The sequence below is a fragment of the Macadamia integrifolia genome, chromosome 11 (genome assembly GCF_013358625.1).
Source record: "Macadamia integrifolia cultivar HAES 741 chromosome 11, SCU_Mint_v3, whole genome shotgun sequence".
Taxonomy (NCBI): Eukaryota; Viridiplantae; Streptophyta; class Magnoliopsida; order Proteales; family Proteaceae; genus Macadamia; species Macadamia integrifolia.
Genome location: NC_056567.1, coordinates 1,253,896 through 1,261,186, shown reverse-complemented (window position 1 = coordinate 1,261,186; position 7,291 = coordinate 1,253,896). Strand labels below are relative to the sequence as shown.

The window sequence follows — 7,291 nt, the reverse complement described above, 5'->3', positions numbered from 1 at the left end:
GTCATAATGCAGATTCTATTATACACCCTCTCACATATTGAGTCATGGGGTCCACACTAAAACTCTTATTCTCCTATTTTGACTCATATGAACCCCATATGGATTTTACCAGAAAAAAAAAAACCCATATGGATGATTCCATTCTTTACACTACCATTGGTGTGATGAGAAAAATTGTCTCCATAAAATGGTGCTGCCGGTAACCCTCCCAAAATTTAATGCACATTCTTCTCTTCTTATGACTGGATATAAATAAGGAAATTATGCTGATAATGCTCTCATTTTCTCTTCTTGTTGCCAACCCAAAACCTGCATTAATTTCTTTAAAACCCAACCCTAAATAGGGTAAAATGAAGATGGTTCAGGCTGGTATTCCCCTTTCCCAGGTTTTATTGGTAAAAAGTGTGGGGTTCTTTTTTCCCCTGGAAATGTGAAAGAAAAAAAGAAAAAAAGGAGGGGGGGGGGCGGGGGGAGGGTTCGGGTTCGGGTTCGGGTTGAGTTCAGACTTGCTCACTAAATTAATTACTGTTACTATTGCCTATAAGTTATTGATGTTGGCCTGTAGGACACAAGTACATGCAATCTGATGGTTAGAAAAGGTATCCTAAAATGCTTCAACTTGATGTTAATTTCTTAATTATTATTTATTTTAATATCTAAAAGAACGATTCATGCTTCTTAAAGGAAAAAACCATTGTTTAATTAATTGTTAGAGAACTTCAGTTTCTCTTGGAAAAAATTATAGTCAATTATAAATTTTTATATATCTGCCATATACTCCTGAGAAAAAATTACATTCAATTATAAATTTTTTATTGTTAGGCTATAAGAATTAACTAAAACACCCAAAATGATTTCTCTAATTGATTAGTATTATTTAGGGTCTGTTTGGTTACAATGGGAATTTAAAGGGAAGCGAAGTGAAATTTTCATACTTTAAAAAGAAATGTTTATAACCATTATCCTATCTGATTGTATTAATTACTTAATTTTTTTAACTATATTTAGTAATAGTATATTTTACTTGTAATTTTTATTTTACATATTATAGCAAAGAGTTTTGGATGCAAAGTAAAGTGAAATTTTATAACCAAATATAAAATGATTTGAAGTAAATGTTATATTCACATTGGTAATGATTACAAATATTTCTTTTTTTAGTATGAAAATTTCACTTCCCTTCCCTCTAATTCCCCTTGCAACCAAATATAGCCTTATGTTTTTCAATCAATATGTCATATAATAGCAAAAAAAAAAAAAAGGGAGGGGAGGTGGGGGGGGAGATAAGATTTGTGTGTTCTAACTTCTAACATCTTCACAAGGGATTAAGGGATAGTTTCTTATTATTTAATGGTTCATTATAGAACTTCAATTTCTCCTGGAAAAGAAAAATAAAAGGGAATTTTTTTTTTTTTTTTTTTGAAGCTTGTGAGATATGATTCTTCAGTTGGATTTTAAGGTTTCATTTTCGATTTTTACAGGCCTGGCCAGTTCTCATTTCAACTCCACTCATGGTCTTAGTTCAATGTAGTTCAAAGTTCAACTCCATTCTCTACACGTATATTCACCTGAATATACATCTGTTTCTTTTATTTCCATAATTATACTTTTTATTCTTTAAATGACAGTAGTAAGGGAGAGAGATTGGATTCTTTGCATGTATGTTCACTTGGACATATACGTGAGTATCCAACACATGTCCCTATGCTTCTTGGCATTAAAAGGGTGAAGATGGGAACATACGAAAACAAAAGGGATAGGTGTTGGATCTTCACATGTGTGTCATCTGGATGCACAATCAGAGGATTTATTCTCGTAATTGAGACAAGTGTTGAAACTTGAAGCATACATGCATGGATCTCAGTTCTCATTCTCTTTTGTGGCTTAGATTTGTCGCACGTACGTTCACCTAGACATACATGTGAGTATTTAATACCTTTCCCTTTTGCTCTCATATAAACCCCTCTTCACCTTTGTAATGGCAAAAAGTGGGGCATATGTTGAATCCTCACATGTACCTCGAGATGAACGTATACAAGCAGCGGATCCAAACTCTAATCAAAGGGGTCAAAACTATAGTGGGTAGTTGTTTTTGCCGTGTGGGTTAGGGCTTATGGCCTTAGGAGTAACCTGTTCCATGTTCCAAAACAATACTCTTCCTTTTAAGGTAGAGTCCAAACATTAATAATAAAATGTAGAAATTAACTATCAGTAAATTAAGAACTCTATTTACTTTAAAGATATAGTTTTCTTGTAGATAATAAACTTAAACAGATTTGGCTACGGAATCTGGGCCTATTCCATCTATAATGTACGTATAGAATCCTAACATGAGTAAATATTAACTCATTTACTATTAGTAATAGCAGAAAAGAAAACGTGTTCTCTCTTTCTGTCTCTCTCTCTCTCCCCTTCCACGATAGCTGCATTAAAAATCTACCTTTGTTTGTGGATAATGAATAAAACAGATAAGAGATTGATCTTGGTTGGAACTTTAATCTACTAATTAATACATCTCGTACCCCTAGAGACTATATATAGATAGCCACCCATACCATTTTTCTTCATTCTGCAACCAATTCAAGGGTCACACACATTGAGATCATGGGGAATTTTGTTTTTGTTTTGTTTTGCTTGGCTTTCTCTTTTTCTCTTTTGGGTTCTGCAAGAACTCTCCCTTCCTCTTTTTCACTTCAAAATAGTTCTCCATCTTCTAGTACTTATGTTTGTGATCCTTCTAGATTTGAGGTACAAGGGTTGAATATTTCAGAGTTTGAATTCTGTAACAAGTCCCTTCCTTATAATGTGAGGGCTAAGGATTTGATTGATAGAATAACATTAGGAGAGAAAGTGAAGCAACTTGGAAATCATGCTTATGGAGTTAAGAGGGTTTTGTTACCCTCTTATGAATGGTGGTCAGAAGCTCTCCATGGTGTTTCTAATCTAGGTCCTGGAGTTCATTTTGATAAAGAGGTTCCTGCTGCAACTAATTTCCCAACTGTTATTTTAATGGCAGCTTCTTTCAATCAGTCTCTCTGGAAGACTGTTGGCCAGGATATACACTTAACTATTTTATTTTATTTTATTTTTATAGTATTTTCAAGCATTTGGGTAACTAAGTATATGTGAGAGAACATAAAATCAAAATATTATATATATAGTTTACATGTAGGTTCTCTATGAGAGAGAGAGAGAGAGAGAGAGAGAGAGAGAGAGAGAGAGAGAGAGAGAGAGAGAGAGGGAATTGTGAATTGTGATACAATAGACACAGCGCGCAGGGTTCACAGTAGGGCTATTGATCCGTCGGTTCGATCTGATTTCAGTAGTGATGAATCTATTTTGATGTGAGTATAGGTGAATCAAAAACAAAACACAAGGAAAGATTCAATTTCGATTTTTGTCCGATTTGAATTTGATTTATATACATATATATTGATTTTCTCTTATTAGGTTGTTATCAACATTATTTTCGTTTTCTGTGCATATATACATAATTATGGGAAAAAAACTTGATTTTTTTTAATGATTTTTAAATTAGTATCAATTTCTTATCAGCTTTACATTGGTTCAATTTTGATTCATTTTCTATGTTCGGTACAATTATCAGCCGGTTCCATAATATTCCAAATTAAAATCAACCCAATATGGAATCGGTTTGGTTCAATTTGAGCATTTTCGATTGGTTTCATACAAAAACTACCATAACAACAAAAATAACTCATTTTCCCAACTAAACCCAATATAGAATCGGTTTGTAGGGTTAGGTGATATATTATAATTTAACCCTTTATTATTTAATTTTTGGATGAATATATCATATCAATTTATTAAAAAGAGAAAAACTGTCCAAAGGCCTCTAATTTTTATTATAATATATAGTATATAATATATATTTCTTCTACATATAATGAATAAAACCAGTACCTTGCAGGGATACTAAAAACCAGATTATGATGGTTCCTAGATGATTGAAATATAGTGTAGGAAATGCCAAACCCAAAAATCCTATCTGGGCCAGTCTAGACCGGGTTGGATTATTGTGGTCCAGGAGGCATTCTTTTGAACAAAACCATGAAGTGCACCTAATGCTCTATGAATATATAGTTGATGTGGTATTTTTGCAAGTGTGTTTATGTCTATTATATGATGTTATTGCAGGCTGTTTCAACAGAAGCAAGAGCAATGCATAATTTAGGGCATGCTGGATTAACATATTGGAGTCCAACAATTAATGTAGTAAGGGATCCTAGATGGGGAAGAATCACAGAGACACCAGGTGAAGATTCTTTTGTGGTTGGTACTTATGCCTCAAACTATGTTAGAGGTTTACAAGATATAGAAGGGGAGGAGACGACAAAGGACTTGAACTCTAGGCCTCTCAAGGTTGCTGCATGTCGTAAACACTACATTGCTTATGATGTCGATAATTGGAATGGAGTTTTTCATGAATCTTATGATGCTTTGGTAAGGTTCAGTAAATTGAATTCTTTATATATTTATGTAGAGTCCTCTATCACATGGATCAACTCATATACTATCAAGTGGCAAATAATGAAATGTTATACTTCATTTGAAATGTTATACTTCATTAAACAAAGTGACGCCTAGAAAGACCCTTTATTTAAAGCCATTGATGATATTTTATATTTCTTATAATCTATTTATGTGTTGCAGGTTTCCCAACAAGATGTAGTGGAGACATTCTCTCGTCCCTTTGAGATGTGTGTTCAAGATGGGGATGTTAGTAGTATTATGTGTTCTTATAACCGTGTTAATGGCATCCCTACATGTGCTGATTCAAAGCTTCTGAAAGAGACAATAAGAGGAGAGTGGGGCCTTCATGGGTAACAAAATTTTTTCTTTCTAATTTTTTTTCTTTTTCTCCCTTCGTATAATCAAATGATACTCTTTTCTTATGTATACTATATATAGTATTAATTGATGGTTCCTTATATAGGTTTATTGTCTCTGATTGTGATTCCATTTCAACAATGGTTAACAAACACAAATGGTTGGGTTTTGGCTAAGAAGATGCTGTTGCACAAGCAATGAGAGCAGGTATATAATCTTAAATTGCCCATCTTTGTATCATATTTAATCCTTACAGTCTATTACTTTCTACTTGACTTTTTTTTTTTTCCAGGATTGGATTTGGAATGTGGAGACTCTTACACCAATTTCACTGAGCCTGCAACATTAAGTGGCAAAGCCAAAGATGCAGACATAGACAAAGCTTTAAACAATCTTTATGTTGTGCTTATGAGGCTTGGATTCTTTGATGACACTACTTCTTCTTTGTCATCTCTTGGGGCAGAGAATATCTGTTCAGATGAGCATATTGAGTTATCAGCTGAGGTTGCAAGGGAAGGCACTGTTTTGCTCAAGAATGACAATGATACATTGCCCTTGAACCCTAAGAAATTCAAGAACATCGCCATAGTTGGTCCACATGCAAATGCTATAACCGCCATGATCGGAACATATTTTGGTGTTCCATGCAACATTACTAGTCCTTTGGATGGGCTCTCTGCATTTGCAAGTGTGATATATGCACAGGGATGTGATGGTGTACAATGCAAAAATGATAGTTTGATATTCCTTGCCATGGAAGCTTCAAAGAATGCAGATGCTACTATTATTATTGTTGGGTTAGATACATCAATTGAGAGAGAGGGTTTGGATAGACTTGACCTAAACCTCCCTGGTTATCAAGAGCAATTGATCAAACAAGTTAAGAGATGTTGCTAAAGGTGCAGCCATTCTTGTGATAATGTCTGCTGGTGTTGTTGACATTTCTTTTGCTAAGGGAGATCCTAAAATTCTGGCCATCCTTTGGGCTGGCAATCCCGGAGAGGAAGGAGGTCGTGCCGTCGCTGATGTTGTTTTTGAAGAACAAAATCCTGGTAAGTGTAACCTGAAATTTAATATATTGATTAATTTTGTATAGTTTGGGTCATTCATTATAGGTTTTTCTTTCTCGTCACTATGCATAGTAAAGTATAAAGCTTCACTATTTGCCATATGGCAATATATTGGTTAGTCAACCCGATAGAGGACCAGACAAGCATCTCTCATCGGTACAATTTCAGCTTAAAATGAGTAGAGGAAGTAACTAAAAAAAGAAAACTATTTGTATTATATATTCATTTCCATTTGATGGTATTTTCGTTGTTTTACTAAAATTGAGTAGAGTTTGAGTAACTTTCCTTGCTTACTTTAGACTAAAATTTGGTTAATGAGATGTACGTGACGTCATCTATCACGTGGACTAAGCCATGTACTACCATGTGGCAAATTGTAAAACCTTATACTTCACAAGGCATGGTGACACCTAGACCCTTGATTATATATAAACTAACCACCTCATTATATATATATATATATATATTTTGTACTTTTTAAAAATTTACTGTTTGTATAATATTCCTATCTTTGTTCATCAGGAGGAAAGTTACCAATTACATGGTATACAAATGACTATGTAGACATGCTGCCCATGACATCTATGGCTTTGAGACCAGTTAATGAGTTGGGTTATCCAGGAAGGACTTACAAGTTCTTCAATGGCTTTACTGTATACCCTTTTGGTTATGGTCTGAGTTACACCCAATTCAACTACAAGATTGCCTCAGCTCATAGGTCGATGGATGTTAAATTGAACAGGAACCAGCATTGCCGTCGCCTCAACTATTTGGATGATGCCGGTAGATCCTCATGTGAATCTGTGCTCGTTGATGATTTGAATTGTTCCAAAATTGAGTTTCAGTTCGAGATTGAAGTCCAAAATGTTGGAATCATGGATGGAGATGATGTCCTTATTGTGTACTCAGTTCCTCTGGTCGGCATTATAAGGACTCATTCAAAGCAGGTGATTGGGTTCAAGAGGGTCTTTGTATTGGTAGGAAAGAGCAAGACATTGAAATTCAAGTTCAATGTGTAGAAAAGTTTGTTTTTGGTGGAGAAACTGTTGCCTTCTGGTGTACACACTATCCTAATAGGGAATGAAGCAACTTTACTTCCTCTTCAAGTTGATTTTACAGTAACAGCCGCTGAAGAATGAATACTTTTCTCTTTCAACGTAATTGTATTCTAAGAGTTTTTTAGTTTATGGGGTCAATGGCCTATATGCTTTAATTACTGTTTTAGTTGTTTTTTGTTTTTGGTAAAAATGTTTTAATTGTTTTTTTTTTTTTTCTAAAAGGTCATTTTATTAAAGAGAACAAAGCAAAACAAAGAGAAATACAAAAGGGCAGGCCGATCCCACTAAACCCACTTGCAACCTCCACCTTCG

At 34.4% G+C, this 7,291-nt stretch overlaps 1 pseudogene; it reads left to right on the top strand.

The window, feature by feature from the left end:
* Positions 1-1,978: 1,978 nt before the first annotated feature.
* LOC122093873 lies at positions 1,979-7,060 on the top strand (annotated as a pseudogene).
* Positions 7,061-7,291: the final 231 nt, after the last annotated feature.